Source organism: Eumetopias jubatus, unplaced genomic scaffold (assembly GCF_037043125.1).
Source record: "Eumetopias jubatus isolate StellerSeaLion01/CBP00866 unplaced genomic scaffold, mEumJub1_p1.0 scaffold_4, whole genome shotgun sequence".
NCBI lineage: Eukaryota > Metazoa > Chordata > Mammalia > Carnivora > Otariidae > Eumetopias > Eumetopias jubatus.
Window position 1 is genome coordinate 97,416,211 of NW_028274810.1, and position 16,269 is coordinate 97,432,479.

The 16,269-nt window shown below is 40.6% G+C and overlaps 1 pseudogene; it reads right to left on the bottom strand.

Annotated features, from left to right (window-relative positions):
* Positions 1 to 13,251: 13,251 nt before the first annotated feature.
* On the bottom strand, positions 13,252 to 13,947 carry LOC114213298 (mitochondrial import receptor subunit TOM22 homolog pseudogene; annotated as a pseudogene).
* Between the last annotated feature and the right edge of the window lie 2,322 nt (positions 13,948 to 16,269).

The window sequence follows — 16,269 nt, forward strand, 5'->3', positions numbered from 1 at the left end:
TCTTTTTAATATTGGCAGAAGGAGACAATTCTAAATAGTCCTCCTGGACTGTCGGGCAAGAACATCTCATGGTCAGGGGAAAGGGGACTGGGTGTCTAAGGGCAACAGCATCGTATGAACTCACATTTTGTCCGAATAACACAACACTTACTTAAAAAAAAAAACAAAAAAAACACCGAGTCTCCTTTCCTGATGCAAATTGTTTCCAATGAGGCAAGCAGCTGCAGCCCTTTTGCAGATGAAGAAGCAAAAGCACAGATTGTGGAGGGACGCAGCTGGTGAGTTCCAGAGGCAGGACTCAAGAACCGGTCCCATGTCAAAGTCCGTGGTCTGTCTAAGGCCACTGCTTCCCAGTCATCGAGGTGCTCTTAGCACTACAATCTCTGGGCAGTGGGGTGAACACATAGGGACAGAGCCACCAGCCCTGCCCTCCAAGACTTTAGGGTCTAATGGAGCAGTCTGGGATTGCTTACAAAAGCACTGCAGAGCACATGTGAGAAGAACAGCATCCTTATGCTCCCTGCCTGCTCCATCTGGGTTTGCTCCCCACTCCTTTTTTATTAATATTACTTTAAGGCAACCTACTGAGTGGGAGAAAATATCTGCAAATCATATATCTGATAAAGGGGTAATATCCAAAATATATAAAGAACTCCTACAACTAAAGAGAAAAAAAAAAAAAAAAAACAATGGGCAGAGGATCTGTATAGACATTTTTCCAAAGAAGAAATAAAAATAAAAATGTCCAACAGGAACATGAAAAGATGCTCAACATCACTGATCACCAGGGAAATGCAAATGAAAACCACATAAGTACATGTGAGAATGGCTATTATCAGAAAGACAAGAAATAACAAGTGTTGGTGAGGATATGGAGAAAAGGGAACCCTCGTGCACTGTTGGCGGGAAGGTAAATCGCTGTAGCCACTCTGGAAAACAGTGCGGAGGTTCCTCAAAAAATTAAAATTAGAACTACTATATGATGCTACAATTCTACTTCTGGATATTTATCCAAAGACAACGAAAACACTCATTTGAAAAAATAGATGCACTCTCATGTTTATTGCAGCATTATTTACAATAGCCAAGATAGGGTGTGCATCAGTGGATGAATAGATACATATGGATCTATATCATTAATGTATGATATGATATGTATATCACATTTTTTTATAGGTAGGTAGGTAGGCAGATAGCCACAGTGGATATTATTCAGCCATGAAGAAGAATAAGATCTTGCCATTTGCAACAAACGGGTGGACCTTGAGGACATTATGCTAAGTGAAATAAGTCAGAGAAAGACAAACACCATATGATCCCAATTATAAATGGAATCTAAAACAAACAAAACCAAAGTCATGGATACAGAGAACAGACCGACGGTTGCCAGAGGCAGGGTTTGGAGAGTGGGCAAAATGGGTGAAAGTGGTCAAAAGATACAAGCTTCCATAAGTAAGTCATGGGGATGTCATGTACAGAATGGTGACTATAGCTAATAATGCTATATTGCCTATTTTTAAAGTTGCTGAGAGAGTAAATCTTAAAAGTTCTTATCAGAGAAAAGTTCTGTAACTATGTATAGTTGACGGAGGTCAAATAGACATGGTGGTGATCGTTTCACAATGTATACAAATGCCAAATCAGGGGCGTCTGCCTTCGGCTCAGGTCACGAGTCCTGGGATTGAGCCCCACGTCAGACTCCCTGCTCCGCGGGGAGTCTGCTTGTCCCTCTGCCCCTTCATCGGCTCATGCTCTCTCTCTCTCTCTCTGTCTCAAATAAATAAATAAAATCTTTTTAAAAAATACCAAATCGGGGCGCCTGGGTGGCTCAGTCGTTAAGCGTCTGCCTTCGGCTCAGGTCATGATCCCAGGGTCCTGGGATCGAGCCCCGCATCGGGCTCCCTGCTCCGCGGGAAGCCTGCTTCTCCCTCTCCCACTCCCCCTGCTTGTGTTCGCTCTCTCGCTGTCTCTCTCTCTCTCTGTCAAATAAATAAATAAAATCTTTAAAAAAAATACCAAATCATTATTTTTAAAAGGTGGGGTGTTGGGGAGGGTTGGACAAAAGTGAATGAATTGAGATTTTATACAGTTGTGGTTTGTCTAGTAACCTTTTCTGGAATGAAACAAGAAAGAATCATGTACAAAGAAAAAAAAAGAGAGAGAAAACCCAATGCCAAGATGCTAACATTTCTAACCAATTCAAGTTCGTGACCCCCCCATAAGTGTATTCTATCCTATAAGAAAAAATTCAGAGCACCGTTTCTAGATTTTTCCATCACACTTCTTATACCACATGTTTAGAACCAAACATACTAATAAATCAGTTAAAAAGTTCAGAATTTGCCATGCAGAGGTCCCCAAGTAGCAGCATCTACTCCTGTTTCAGGGCCCCTGGTATAACAAGCCCAAAGGCCGATGCAGTTTTGTCTTAGAGAATACAAAGGGAAGATTATTACAGTCTTTATTTTCCTTGAAGGCAGAATTAATTCACTAATACACCACCATGAGACTATGAATAAAACATCAAGGTTGGCAACAAAAACATAGAGTGAAAATATTTTTCAGCAGGGAATAGCAAGTAGCACATGAAAGAATAGAAGCTAAATTGGGTACAGAAATAGGAAGAAAGCGCTGAGGTGGTGAAGCCCCAAGCCTGCTTTGTTTCTCCAGACTGAAGCTCCTGTGTAACCCTTTACAGGGGTGTCTATGGACAGGTTGGCCCGTCCTCCCTGCCCAGATGGCACTCATTCGTAATCCACCTGAACCAGGGGCTACGCTTCTCACCACCCCCACCTCTGTTCTGGAAATGCCTCGCTCTCTGTTTTTCTTCAGCTTGCTTTTTCTCTGGGATTCACCCATCACCCCTTATCTCCTCCATCTGAATTTTGCGTCTCCTCAGAAGCCAGCGTTTCGATGAATTTTTCCTTTAGGGGTTACGGCGGATTCCCAGGGCTGCCTTAACAAAGTACTACAGATGGGATGGCTCCAAACAACAGAAATGTAATTCACAGCTCCCGAGACCAGAAGTCTGAAATCAAAGTGTTGGCAGAGGTAGTTGGTTCCTGCCGGAGACTCTGAGGAAGAACCTATTCCGCGCCTCTCTCCTAGATTTCTGCTGATTGTCTTGGTGTTCCTTGGCTTGTAGACACATCCCTCCAAATCTGTCTCCATGCTCCCATGGCCTTCTTTTTCTTTTCTTTTTTAGGGATCATGTGTTAGTGATTCTTAGTCCAACTCTCTTTTTTTTTTTTTTTTAAGATTTTATTTATTTATCCGAGATAGAGGGAGAGAGAAAGCATGAGCAGTGGGGCAGGGCAGAGGGAGAGGGAGAAGCAGGCTCCCCACTGAGCAGGGAGCCTGACTCAGGACTCGATCCCAGGCCCCCAGGATCATGACCTGAGCCGAAGGCAGACGCTTAACCAACTGAGCCACCCAGGGGCCCTACTCTCATGGTCTTCTTCCCTGTGTTTCTCTGTGTCTTCACATAGCCTTCTTATGAGATTTACCAGTCATTGGATTTAAGGCCCTAGTCCAGTATGACCTCTGCAAAGGCAGTATTTGCAAATAAGTTCCCATTCTGAGGTTCTAATTACATCTGCAAAGGCAGTATTTGCAAATAAGTTCCCATTCTGAGGTTCCAGGTGGGCATGAATTTTTTGGGAGGCAGAGGACACACTATTCAATCAGCACAGGTGTAAACCCCACATTGATCATTTCCTATCTGTATGAATCCCTGCATATGCACCATCAGCAATCATCCATATGCTCCGACCCACCGTGGTCCAACTACTGCATATGTATGTCCCAAATCCCAAACCTATTCTAAGCCCTTGAGGATGAAAACAGAGTTGTATAGGCTTCCATTAGCCAAACAATGGTAGACAAGAGTCTTCCCTTGATCGATACTGTTGATTGAGAGAGACCAGCGCACAATTTAAATCTGATCTGTGAAATAGAAGAGCTTTAGCCATAGCTTATCAAGAACTTTGGGCCTGCCCTTTGAATTCATTTTTCTTCCAATTTAATTTGGCTATGTGTCCCTCCTGAACCCCTTTCCCCCATATTTAAGCTCTTTTGCCTTCACAAGATTCTTTGGCTAAAAATGAAAGTAATAATACCTTTCTAAAGCTTCACAAACAGGGTCAGAAGGCATGGCCTTCCTTTGTCGCAGAGGTCATCATTTAAACGGGATAAAGTAGTCATACAACTGTCACATTCGAGGTAGCGCCAGCCAACACCTGCCAGGGCTGAGACACCAAAGCTGGGTTCATAAAGATCGTAATCAACCTCTCTGGGCCTTTACTCAAAACCCACCCATTGGCCAAGCTATAATTAACTTTAATTGTAGAGGAGTGGCTCTCAAGTGGGGTGAGATTCGGTCCCAAGGAGACATTTCCCAATGTCTGGAGACACTTTGGGTTGTCATTAACTGGGTAAGGGATACTACTGGCCTCTAATGGATAGAGGCCAGGGAGGCCGCTAAACTTCCTATGATACACAAGACAGCCCCTTCCACAACAAAAGAATTTGGCCAAAATGTCAAGATGTTGAGAAATCCTACTGCAGATCATTCTGCATCTGATTTTGCAGTCTTACTTTTTGACATGTGTCTGCTCAATCGGAATATGGAGCAGGAACTTGTCAAGGAAAAGGAGTACATCTCAATCTTTTTTTTTTTTTAAGATTTTATTTATTTATTTGAGAGAGACAGAGAAAGAGCGAGAGAGAGCATGAGCGGGGTGAGGGGTAGAGAGAGAAGCAAGCTCCCCGCTGAGCAGGGAGCCCGATGTGGGATGCAGGGCTCAATCCCGGGACTCTGTGATCATGACCTGAGCCAAAGGCAGACACTTGACTGACTGAGCCACCCAGGTGCCCCACCTCAACTGTTGTTGTTGTTTTCATGTCCCCTATCCCAAAAGCCTTTTTAGACATTTCTTTCAAATTGCCCCCCCTTAACCATGAAATTTTAATATCACAGATATACTGTCTTTCCATTTATGTGCTATGTGTGTATCTGCGCTTGGTACACTCTGGTCACTGACGAACAAACACATAGTTTAGCCGAGAATAAACTCATCTTCTAGGTAAGATTATAAACAGCTTTTTTAAAAATTATAGTAAAATACCCATAACATAAAATTTACCTGTCTTAACCATTTTTAAGGGTTTGGCTCAGTGGTAGTAAGCACATTCACACTGGCGTGCAGGCATGTCCACCATCCAGCCACCTCCAGAACTCTTCTCGTCCCAAAACTGGAACTCTGCATCCATGGAAACATCATTCCGCCTTCCACCTATCCCCCAGCCCCTGGAAACCTCCATTCTATTTTCTGTCTTTATTAATCTGACGACTCTAAGCACCTCATATAGTTGGAAGAATCAGACAGCATTTGTCTTTCTGTGCCTGGCTTATGCCACTTGGCATCATGTCCTCAAGGTTCATCCATGTAGTAGGTGTCAGCATTCCTTTCCTTTTTAAGGCTGAGTAATATCCCCTTGTGTGTATAGACCACATTTTGTTCATCCCTTCATCTGTCAGAAGACACTTGTGTTGCTTTCGCTTTTTGGCTATTCTGAGTAATGCTGCTATGAACAGCTATCTGTTCAAGATCCTGCTTTCAGTTCTTTTGGATAGATACCCAGGAGGGTGATGCTGGATGTTTCATTTTTAATTTTTTGAGGAACTGCCATACTGGGTTTTTTTTTTTTTTCTTTTCTTTTTAGAGAGAGATTGCGAGATGAGGGGCAGAGGGGCAGAGGGAGAGAGAGAGAGACTCTTAAGCAGGCTCCACACTCAGCATGGAGTCCAACTCAGGGCTCGATCCCACGACCCTGAGATCATGACATGAGCCAAAATCAAGAGTCAGATGCTTAACCGACTGAGCCCCCCAATCTTATGTAGTAGCTGCACCATTTTACATTCCTTCCAACAGTGCACAAGGGTTCCAATTTCTCTGCACCCTTGCCAAAACTTATTATTTTCTGTTTCTTGGATAGTAGCTATCATAATGGGCGTGAGGTGGTATCTCATGTGGTTTTGATTTGCATTTCCCTAATGATGAGGGATATTGAACATCTTTTCATGTGTTTATTGGGTGTTTATATATCTTCTTTGAAGAAATGTCTATTCAAGTTCATTGCTCATTTTTTATGAAAAGTTTTAATTTAAATTCCAGTATAGTTAACATACAGTGTAATATTAGTTTCAGGTGTACAATATAGTGATTCAGCACTTCTGTACATCACCCAGCGCTCATCACGAGTGCCCTCCTTAATCCCCATCTCCTATTTCCCTCATTCTCCCACACCCTCCCTTCTGATAACCATCAGCTTATTCTCCAGAGTTAAGAGTCTGTTTCTTGATTTTTCTCTCTTTCTCTTTGTCCTTCTTCCCCCTTTGCTTCATTGCTCACTTTTTAATTGTGCTGATTATTGAGTTGTAAGAGTTGTTTATATATTCTGAATATAAACTTACAAGATATATGATTTGCAGATATTTTTCCCATTCTTGAGTTCTTTTGACTCTGTTTATTGTATCTTTTAATGCATAGAAGTTTTTAATTTTGATGTAGTCCAATTTGTCTATTTTCTTTCTTTCTTTTTTTTTTTTTTTTTTCGCCTGTGCTTTAGGTTCTATATCCAAGAAATCACAGCCAAATGCAATGCCATGGAGTTTTCCCCCTATGTTTTCTTCTAAGAGTTTTATGGTTTTAGCTCTTATGTTTAGCTCTTTAATCCATCTTGACTTAACTTTTGTATATGGTATAAGGAAAAGATTCAACTTCTTTTTTTTTTTTTCTGGGCACGTGGATAACCAGTTTTCCAGCACCATTTGTTGAAAATACGGTCTTTTCCCTATTGAATGGTCTTGGCACCCTTGTTGAAAATCATTTGATCATATATGTGGGGGTTTATTTCTGGGCACACAAACAGCTTTTAAATATAAATTCAGCTCCCATGTTTCTTCTTCAAATATCTGTTTCAGCCTTGGAAAAGTTTTGGGTGTTCTGTTTTGTTTTTAAGAATTTATGGCAAGAATTTTAAAGTGTTTTATAGTAAGGTTTTGTCAAGAACCAATTTTTGCCCCTGTTGAGAATGCATAACTCAAATCAATAAGATCCTGATTATGGGAGAAAAATTTCACTAGTAGAAAGGTTGAATACATTGATCGAAATAGGGATGTTGTATCCATAAGATATCATTTCCCCAATTACTTTTACTAATGAATGTTGTTCATGCCAAATGGCTCTTCATTATAAGATCAGGATTGTGCTTTAGTAGATCCAAAGAAGCAGCATGCCCAACAATGAACTAAACCCCCTAGCAAGGAGAAAACCAAAACTTCGCTTCCTCATACTTTGATTACCTAATCGAAACATATCAACAAACTCAGGTTCCATTTGGATTGGAGAGGCACTTGCCTCTTTCTAGATGTATCTCATGATGTAAGGCATAAAGATAGCAATATGGAAAGCTTAATATTAATCATACTCTTTTTGTGTATTCTACTCTGAGAGCAAATGTCCAAAAAAGTTTACTAGCAAGACTGAAGCTTCATTAACATTCTCTCATCCATGAGGATTATGTCTACTTCCAGAGAGACAGACCCAAGTGTGAGGAAACGGCATGCCACAGGCAATGTTTTTCAAAACTTTCTCTTCTGATAATGATTGAAATTAGCAATAGACATTCTTATGAGTTGTTTCTTACTTACCCAGGTGGCATCACAAACCACAACCCTCAACCACTTTTTACAGTTGAGTGTGATGGAAGATTATGACAATAGTTGCAGGTGAGCAAACAAATATTTTAGCAGGGAATAAACTAATATTTTATGCAAGATGATATATGGGTCCTAAATGTAAAATTGACTCCTAGTTTTTTTTAAAAAATACTTGTTTTAGCCTCTGAAGTTATTTTAGCGTTTTGTCTTTGTTTTTAAGAATTTGTGGTTAAGAATTTTTTTAAGAAGCTATATGACTTTAATTATGATGCCTAGTATCTCTGGATCTGATTTTTTTTTTTTTTCAGAGAGAGACAGAGAGGAGAGAAAACGAGAGAGAGAACGCATGTGAGCAGGAGTAGCCGGGGATGAGCAGAGGGAGAGGGAGAGAGAATCCCAAACAGGCTCCACACTCAGTGCGGAGCCTAACGTGGCGCTTGATCTCACGATCCTGAGACACAAGTGGAAATCAGGAGTGGGATGCCTAACTGACTGAGCCACCCAGGCACCCCGGGTCTGATTTTTACATTTGCAATATTAAGGAACTAGACCAAACCCCTAAGATCCTTACTAGTCCTAAAATTTATTATTCTAATTGTCTTTATAGAATCTTCTCCTGGAAAGTTTCATAATAAAAAAACGGAACAGTAATATTTGACAATGGGAGGTATTTTGAGTTAAAAATAGTGCAGTTGAGATATCCCCTTACTCTGCAAGAAACATTCTCACAAAATTAATTTTATAAACCTTCATTTTTAAACTTCAGGCATTTTTCAACAATAACAACAATTTAAGTAAAGATCATTTGCAATTCACCTTCTATTACAGGTGACATATGGGGGAAATGCAAAACAAAGAAGACCATAATATTGTATAACTTGAGACTTCATGTTGTATCCTCTTGAAAAGTCACTTTGGAATTTGGACATTTACAGTTAAATAGGGTAGGGATGTTTTTTCAGTGACAAAAACCCCAAACTCATTACTTGATAGACTATCTTGGGAATATATAAAAATACATATACAAATATACATGTTATATAAAATACATCATATCAAATAAATAGATACAATACAGCCTTTAATATGAAATGGGAAAATACATTTATATAGTATAAATTGTATGAGGTACTATATAGATACAAAAGTCACTACTTTGAATTGAAGAACAAAAAGACTATCACTTATATATCTTTTTTATGTAATTATCTTTTTTATTTACATATGATTGACACATAATATTGTATTCACTTAGATGCACAATGTAACATAGTATCTCTTTTAGTTAAAAGAAATTATTACAAATTCTCCCCCTGAGTTGGAAAATTATTGAATAATAGAATAGGAGTTGACTTGAAAATAGCAAGAAAAACAATTTTCTCTAAATCTGCAATGTCTATTTTAAAAGTAGTTATAATTCAAAAAAACTAGTTTTAATTCTAAAAGCATAATTATAAGAATGGTATGTATAAGATTAATAAATATTGTAATGATGTTTTAATCTTTTCTGGCTTCACTGAATTCTTTTCTGCTGATTTCTGAGCAAAATATCTAAAGGGAATGCCATTAATATACTCATTTATTTATTTCTATTCCACCTCATTTTTAAAATAATACAGGTGGGTGACACTTGCACATACAGTTAAAAATAGATAAGGAAAACAAAGTGGAAGGAAAAAAAGAGGTGAGTATAACAGAAGTTTCTGTAAAAGTACCTCAACGACGCTTTTATGGTTTAAACATATTGTGTCTCCCACACCTGATATAAATAAACAAATATGTAAATATAAATATATATATTCATAGATATATATCTCCCTACAGTGTGAGCCGATAGGCAGGAATCCCAGGAAAGCCTATGGTCCAGATGAAATCTGACAGCTGAGGAATTTCTTCTTATCTGTGGAGACCAGTCTTTTGCGATTCAGGCCATCAACTGATTGGATAAGGCCCACCCATTCTTTTTTTTTTTTTAAGATTTTTATTTATTTGACAGAGAGACACACAGTGAGAGAGGGAACACAAGCAGGGGGAGTGGGAGAGGGAGAAGCAGGCTTCCCGCGGAGCAGGGAGCCCGATGCGGGGCTTGATCCCAGGACCCTGGGATCATGACCTGAGCCGAAGGCAGACGCTTAACGACTGAGCCACCCAGGCGCCCCAGGCCCACCCATTCTTAAACACACCCATTCCATAAGACCCTCCCTTACGGAAGGCAATCTGTTTTACCCAAAATTTACCAGTTTAAATGTTAACCTCATCCAAAAAATCTCATCCAAGTTGATGCATACAATTAACCATCACAAAGATAGAGTAGTACTATAAAAAAGAATCTGATCTTAATAAAATGGAAATGTAGCATTGGTACCTAAGTATTTTATAGTAATCTTAATTAGACAGAATGTTCAGATAGAATTCCTTTTTTCTGTCAGCGATTTCTATTTAAGAGGCCATGCTTATGGGTGAACTTGGATTTTCACAAATGTAATGTATTTCTCCTTAAAGGGTAGCACTAAATACTTGCTGCTGAGTCTTCTGCATTTAGTTGCACTTTATCTGTGCACGTGAACTTCCGAGGGAGTGAAGACTATTCCTATGAAAAGGAAAAAAAGATGTACTAAGGCAAAGAAAAGACAAGCTCAATCGTGTTTACAGATCTTTTATATTTCCATGTCTTTAGCTATAGATTAATGTGTGGCATTCAGGCAAGTCTTGACGTGAAATCTGAGAATTTCTGTCACTGCTTCAGTACTATTTTATAACATATATCATTTAGTTTTAATATAAACATCTTTAAAGAACATTATCAACCAATAGAAAGAAATACATTTCTACTAAAGCGCCTCCAAATTCCTAGAGGAAAATACGTTTTTGTTCCAACATACCCACGTACACACACACACACACACACACACACACACACACACAGAGCACGTACTGGGAAAAAAAGCATATGAGATTAAATCTAAAAGCAAAAAATAAGAATACAAATATAACATTGGGGCGCCTGGCTGGCTCACTTGGTGGAGCATGCGACTCTTGATCTCCGAGTTGTGAGTTCAAGTCCCACGTTGGGTGTAGAGATGACTTAAAAACAAAAAAGATATAAATATGCCATCAAGTGTAAAAATGATTTTTTCTCCCTTAAACAACCCTTTTCTCCTGAGAGTTCTGTAGGAACAGAACCTGCTATACCTTACCCTCATATTTTTCCTGTCGCCTTGCATTCTTTACCGGTTTTCACTTCACTGTTCACGTTCAGATTCATTGATCCCAAACTGTGACAATATTGCTGTGTGTATCACTGAGCTGAGAAGGAGTCAAGGGGAGGATCGGTTAGTCCGGATTCGTCCATTCATTCAGCACGGATTTATGGAGCTCCAGGCAAGCTTTGGGAGGTTGAGTGCGAGCAAGACAGAGCGTGGCCCCTTCCCAGGGATTGGAATTGATAGTCTACCAAATCAAGGCACCATCTACCCTGCCAGAAAGTCAAAGCCTTGTGGGTCACCACATTAACTTACCTTTCAGCTTCATCTACCTTTATTCCCCTTGACTCACCCTTGCCCCGTCATACTGGCTTTTTCCTAACTTCTCCTCTCCCAGGGAAGCCCCTTTCCCGCTTGTCCCAGTGGTCGGTCATTCACATTCACTCTTCATCTGCCCCCTTGTGAACCCTTCCCTTGCCATTCCTCATCCCGCAGTGGGGAGAAATTCCTCCTTCTCTTATACTCCCAGAGCTCTGTGTCCTTCCTAGAGCTTATTGACCTCTTTTATAGCATTTCAGACTTTCTGCCTTAGAATTCTCATTATTTGTACCCACATCTTACCGCTCCCACTAAACTGTTAACTAGTTGAGGACAGGGTCCCAGGCTATTTATTTCTGTGATCATACCAGTCACAGCACCCTGCCCACAAATAGATGCAGCTTATGGGATGAATGACTTAATGAATGAGTGATTCCTTTGGGCAAGTCACTTACCTCATTTAGTCTGATCTGCAAAGTGAGTTGGGGTGTAAATGTTTGCAATGATAACTTTTCGTCTTGTTTTCCTGTAAATACTTAAGGCCCTGATTAACCATACCTGGGTCATATGTAGAAGTCTGGGTCCGTAACCTTGAACTGAAAGGGTGTGGAGTAAGCTTTTCTGGTCCTTGGTCCCTGCCTTCTCCAGACCCTACTGACCTTCAGGAAGACAATAATGAAGTGGCTCTCAGCCCTGACAGTCATCTTCCTCACGTGTGGAAATCTACCCCTCCTGGTCTCCTTCCCACCCATCCCAAACTCTCCCCTTCTCTGAGGCTCTGTTGATGACTTTGTACTCATGGATCTGCCCCTACTTCCCTGCTCTGCCGTAGCTCCTTGCACAGCCAGACATATCGATATACAGTTCACACCTTTCCTCAATACAGCTTTATTTCCAGACGCTGAATCCTATTTTATCGATCTCTGTCAGTCCTTATGCCGGCACCACACTTTTGACTGCCATAGCTTTGTAGCAAGTTTTGACATCAAGAAGTATGAGATTAATTTTATTTTTTAAAGATTGTGATGTGTTTATTTGAATATCCTATGCAGACAGCATTAGTCACCAATTTAAAATGATGGTGCCTCAAAGGACATTATCAAGAAAGTGCAAAGCAACTCAGACAATGGGAGAAAATATTTGCAAATCATGTATCTGATAAGAGTCTAGTATTCAAAATATGTAAAGAACCTTACAACTCAACAATAAAAAAATAACCAAATTTTTTTAGAAGGGCAGAGGATTTGAATAGATTTTTTCTCCCAACAGGATATACAAATGGCCAATAAGCATGTGAAAAGATGTTCTACATCATTAATCATAGGGAAATGCAAATGAAAATGATGGCAAGATACCACTTCATACTCACCAGAATGGCTTTCATCAAAAAGGCAGACAAAAGAAAATGTTGGCAAAGAACAATTAAAACAACTGGAACCTTCATACATTGCTGGTGGGAATACAAAATGATGCAGCAGATTTGGAAAACAGGCTGGCTGTTCCTCCAGAAGTTAAACATAGAGTTGCTATAGGATCCAGCAATTTCACTCCTAGATATATATCCAAGAGTATTGAAAACATATGTCCACATGAAAATGGCTATTCAAATATTCAGTACAGCATTATTTATTTTCTTTTCCATTGGAATCGTTTTTAATATTTAAATACAAAAAGTGAGCACTTACTTTTTCTTCTTTTTTAGACAGACACACAGGTCTCTTGATAGCCAAAATGGGCAGAGGAAATGAGCTCCTACTCTGTCCATCCTATGGTTGAAACTGCTGCCCGGCCCTCCCTCCTTTCCAACATAGGAGTTCACAGTGGCTGTGTTACACTACGGCTGTAATGCATTGTGTATTTCATGTCGTGCGCATGTCCCTTCCCAACATCTCATGCTTAAAAACAAAAATGGTCAGGGGTACATCCTTCCCAGGGGCATCAGTTCCTCTGCCACAGTGGGATAGTGAGATCTTCCGGTCATGAGTGACTTAGTGAAAGGGGGGGGATGGCCAGAGCTGGAGTAACCGTCTGCATTCCTGAACTCGTATCAGAGTGAGAACAGAAGAAATGGGGACAGCGTGGAGGGCACAGTTGCAAGTTGGGAGTCTCCGTGAGACACTGGGGAGAATTCTCCCCACCAGGTTTAGATAGATCAATGTGCCAAAGTTAAAAAAAAGAAAAAAAAATCCAAATAATCAGCAGTTCAAACACTATTGAATTTTCAAACTTGTCCCACTGAGACAAGTCATCTAGCAGTAGCAATCTAGATCTTTCCAGGAAGTGAAGGTAGAGCCCCTGGCATTCCTCCTGAGAGCCCTGTGTTAGGCCCTAGAAGTATCTGCCGCTGCTGCAGTTGCTGCTGCTGCTCCATTTGCAACTTCTCAGTCTCAAAGACGACAGGAAGAACCAGGATCATGAAGGAAGGGGTCCCAATCCACAAGGCTGCCCTGGAAAACCTGTACATTTTCTGAGCCACAAAGAGGGAGAGATCAAAAGTCGCTCCAGCCGCGGACCGGACCCTCTCTGGGAACATCTCCGTCAGACCCCACAGTCTCTCCGACAGGGTCTCATCTAGCTCCTCGTCGTCTTCCTCCTCCAGCTCCTCTTCAGTCTTCTCGGAATCGCCTTTCGGAAGCAATTCGTCCGGGGACAGAGGCGCCGCAGGACCGCCAGCGGCGGCGGCGGCGGCCATGGCTGCAGGGAGACACCGGAAGCGGAGTACAGCATTATTTATAATAGCATAAAGTGCAAATAACCCATCAACTGATGAATGGATAAACGAAATGCGCTGTATCCATACAATGGAATACTATTCAGTCATAAAATAAGATAAAGCCCTGCTTTATCAAGAATGCTTCATGTGGGGCGCCTGGGTGGCTCAGTCATTAAGCGTCCGCCTTCAGCTCAGGTCATGATCTCAGGGTCCTGGGATCAAGCCCTGCATTGGGGTCCCTGCTCAGCGGGAAGCCAGCTTCTCCCTCTCCCACTCCCCCTGCTTGTGTTCCCTCTCTCGCTGTGTCTCTCTGTCAAATAAATAAATAAAATCTTAAAAAAAAAAAAAAAGAATGCTTCATGCTTCAATACGAATAATGCTTCAAAAAGCCTGAACCTTGAAAACATTGTGCTAGGTGCAAAAGCCAGCCACAAAAGACCACACATTGTAAGATTTCGTTTATGATAAATACCCAGGATAGGTGAACAAAACCCATAAGGCAGAAAGCAGGTTAGTCGTTGTCAGAGGAGAGGGTAATGAGTATAAGGTTTCCTTTTGGGGTGATGAAAATTGTCTGGAATTCCATAGTTGGTGATGGTTGCACAACTTTGTAAATATGCTAAAAATCATGGAAGTGCACTTTGAAAAAGTGAATTTTATGGCATGTGGATTATACATTAATTTTTTAAACTGCGAAGACAAATATCTATCCTGGAATTATGTACTTGGAGCATAATGTAAAAGGAAATGAGCAGTAAGTACACTCCAAAATATCTTAAGTTCTCCTCTTGTTTCTTCCCCAAACTGCCTCTCCCCCTTTACTACAGAAACCCCAGGTCCACTGGTGTCCGAAGGCAAGACAAGTCCCTGCTGTGCTGAGGAGTTGATACATATTAGTGTATGTGGGTGCCTATGTGCATATATAATGTATACATACGTGTATATTATATGCACATATATACACATTTTTATACATCTTGAATGTGGTAATTGTATTTTTCAGATTTTTGCTGTGTATATGTGTAGCAAGAGAGAGGAAACTCTATGTACCAAACAGCAGAACACACCATCTTTTTCTGCCCACTTTTGGGTACATATGGAAAAAATATCAGGAAAGTAGACCATAAATTAGGTCATAAAAAAGACCTCAATAAATTCCAAAGGAACAGGATCACATACGCCATATTGACCATGTTCTTCGGCTATCATGCAATAAAATTAGAATTTAATACTAAAGGATGACCATAAAAATGCCTTTATGTCTGGAACACAAAATATTAAGAAAAAACCTATAGTTGTAAAGGAAATAAAAAAGGGAAATTAAGAAATTCTTAGAGCTGATTGATAGTGAACATGTTTGTCCGTAATGTTGACGATCCAGCAAAGACCACTTTTGCCATGACTGGTGCTGGTCTCAAGTGGCATATGCTACAAGGGGAATCTCTCACTTAAGGATGAGATTGCATGGTTTTTCCCAGAGTCCACAAAGGATTTGGATTTTTAAGGAGACCAAACTCTGGTGCACATGGTCCAATCATTGAGAGTTTGCTTTTTCCCCCCTGAGAATCAATAATTTTCTATCCTTGATGAAGACGTAACTCAGTGATAGGTGGTTGGGAAAAATCTTAATACCACATCCAAATGCATAACACAACATGAAGAAATATAGTCCATGCCAACAGCAAGTAAACAGGAGACAGGAATTAGCACTCAGTTCCTACCCAAATGGAAATGGAAACTTCCAGAACATGTGTGACATGCTGGTTGGGTTAGCCGGGGATGGAGCACTGGAAAGAGACTTCCCTGGGAGACCTGCCCATAATTTCTGGCCTTTCTTCTAGCTGCATATTCATAACTATCTGAGCCACCAAATGTTCGCTGCCATTCTCAATGAAGAATTTAGTATATGAAGTGGACAAGTGTTGTGTTTCCCCAGCAGACATATGCCCCACTTCTTTGATAACAGCATTCTAAATTTTCTTTGGGAAATTACCCCCTTCCTGCTCTCAGGCTGTGTGGTCCATGTGGATGCCAACCTAAGTTTGAAGGATGGGAACAAGTCCAGGCCTGTCCAGTGATTTCGGCATTTCTTGGGCTCAGTGATTGGTTTATATCTGGGAAGATGGATTTGTAATCAATCTGCCTTTTGGGAGATTTTCACAGGGTTTTTGTTGAAAGAGACACTCCCAATTCTTTTGAGAGCATAAGGAATAAGGCATATAAGTCTGGAGCCGCTTGGGGTCATCTTTGCTGCCACTTGGACAGAAGGCCTAGAATGGAAGCAAAAAAAATAAAATAAAAGGATCCAAGAT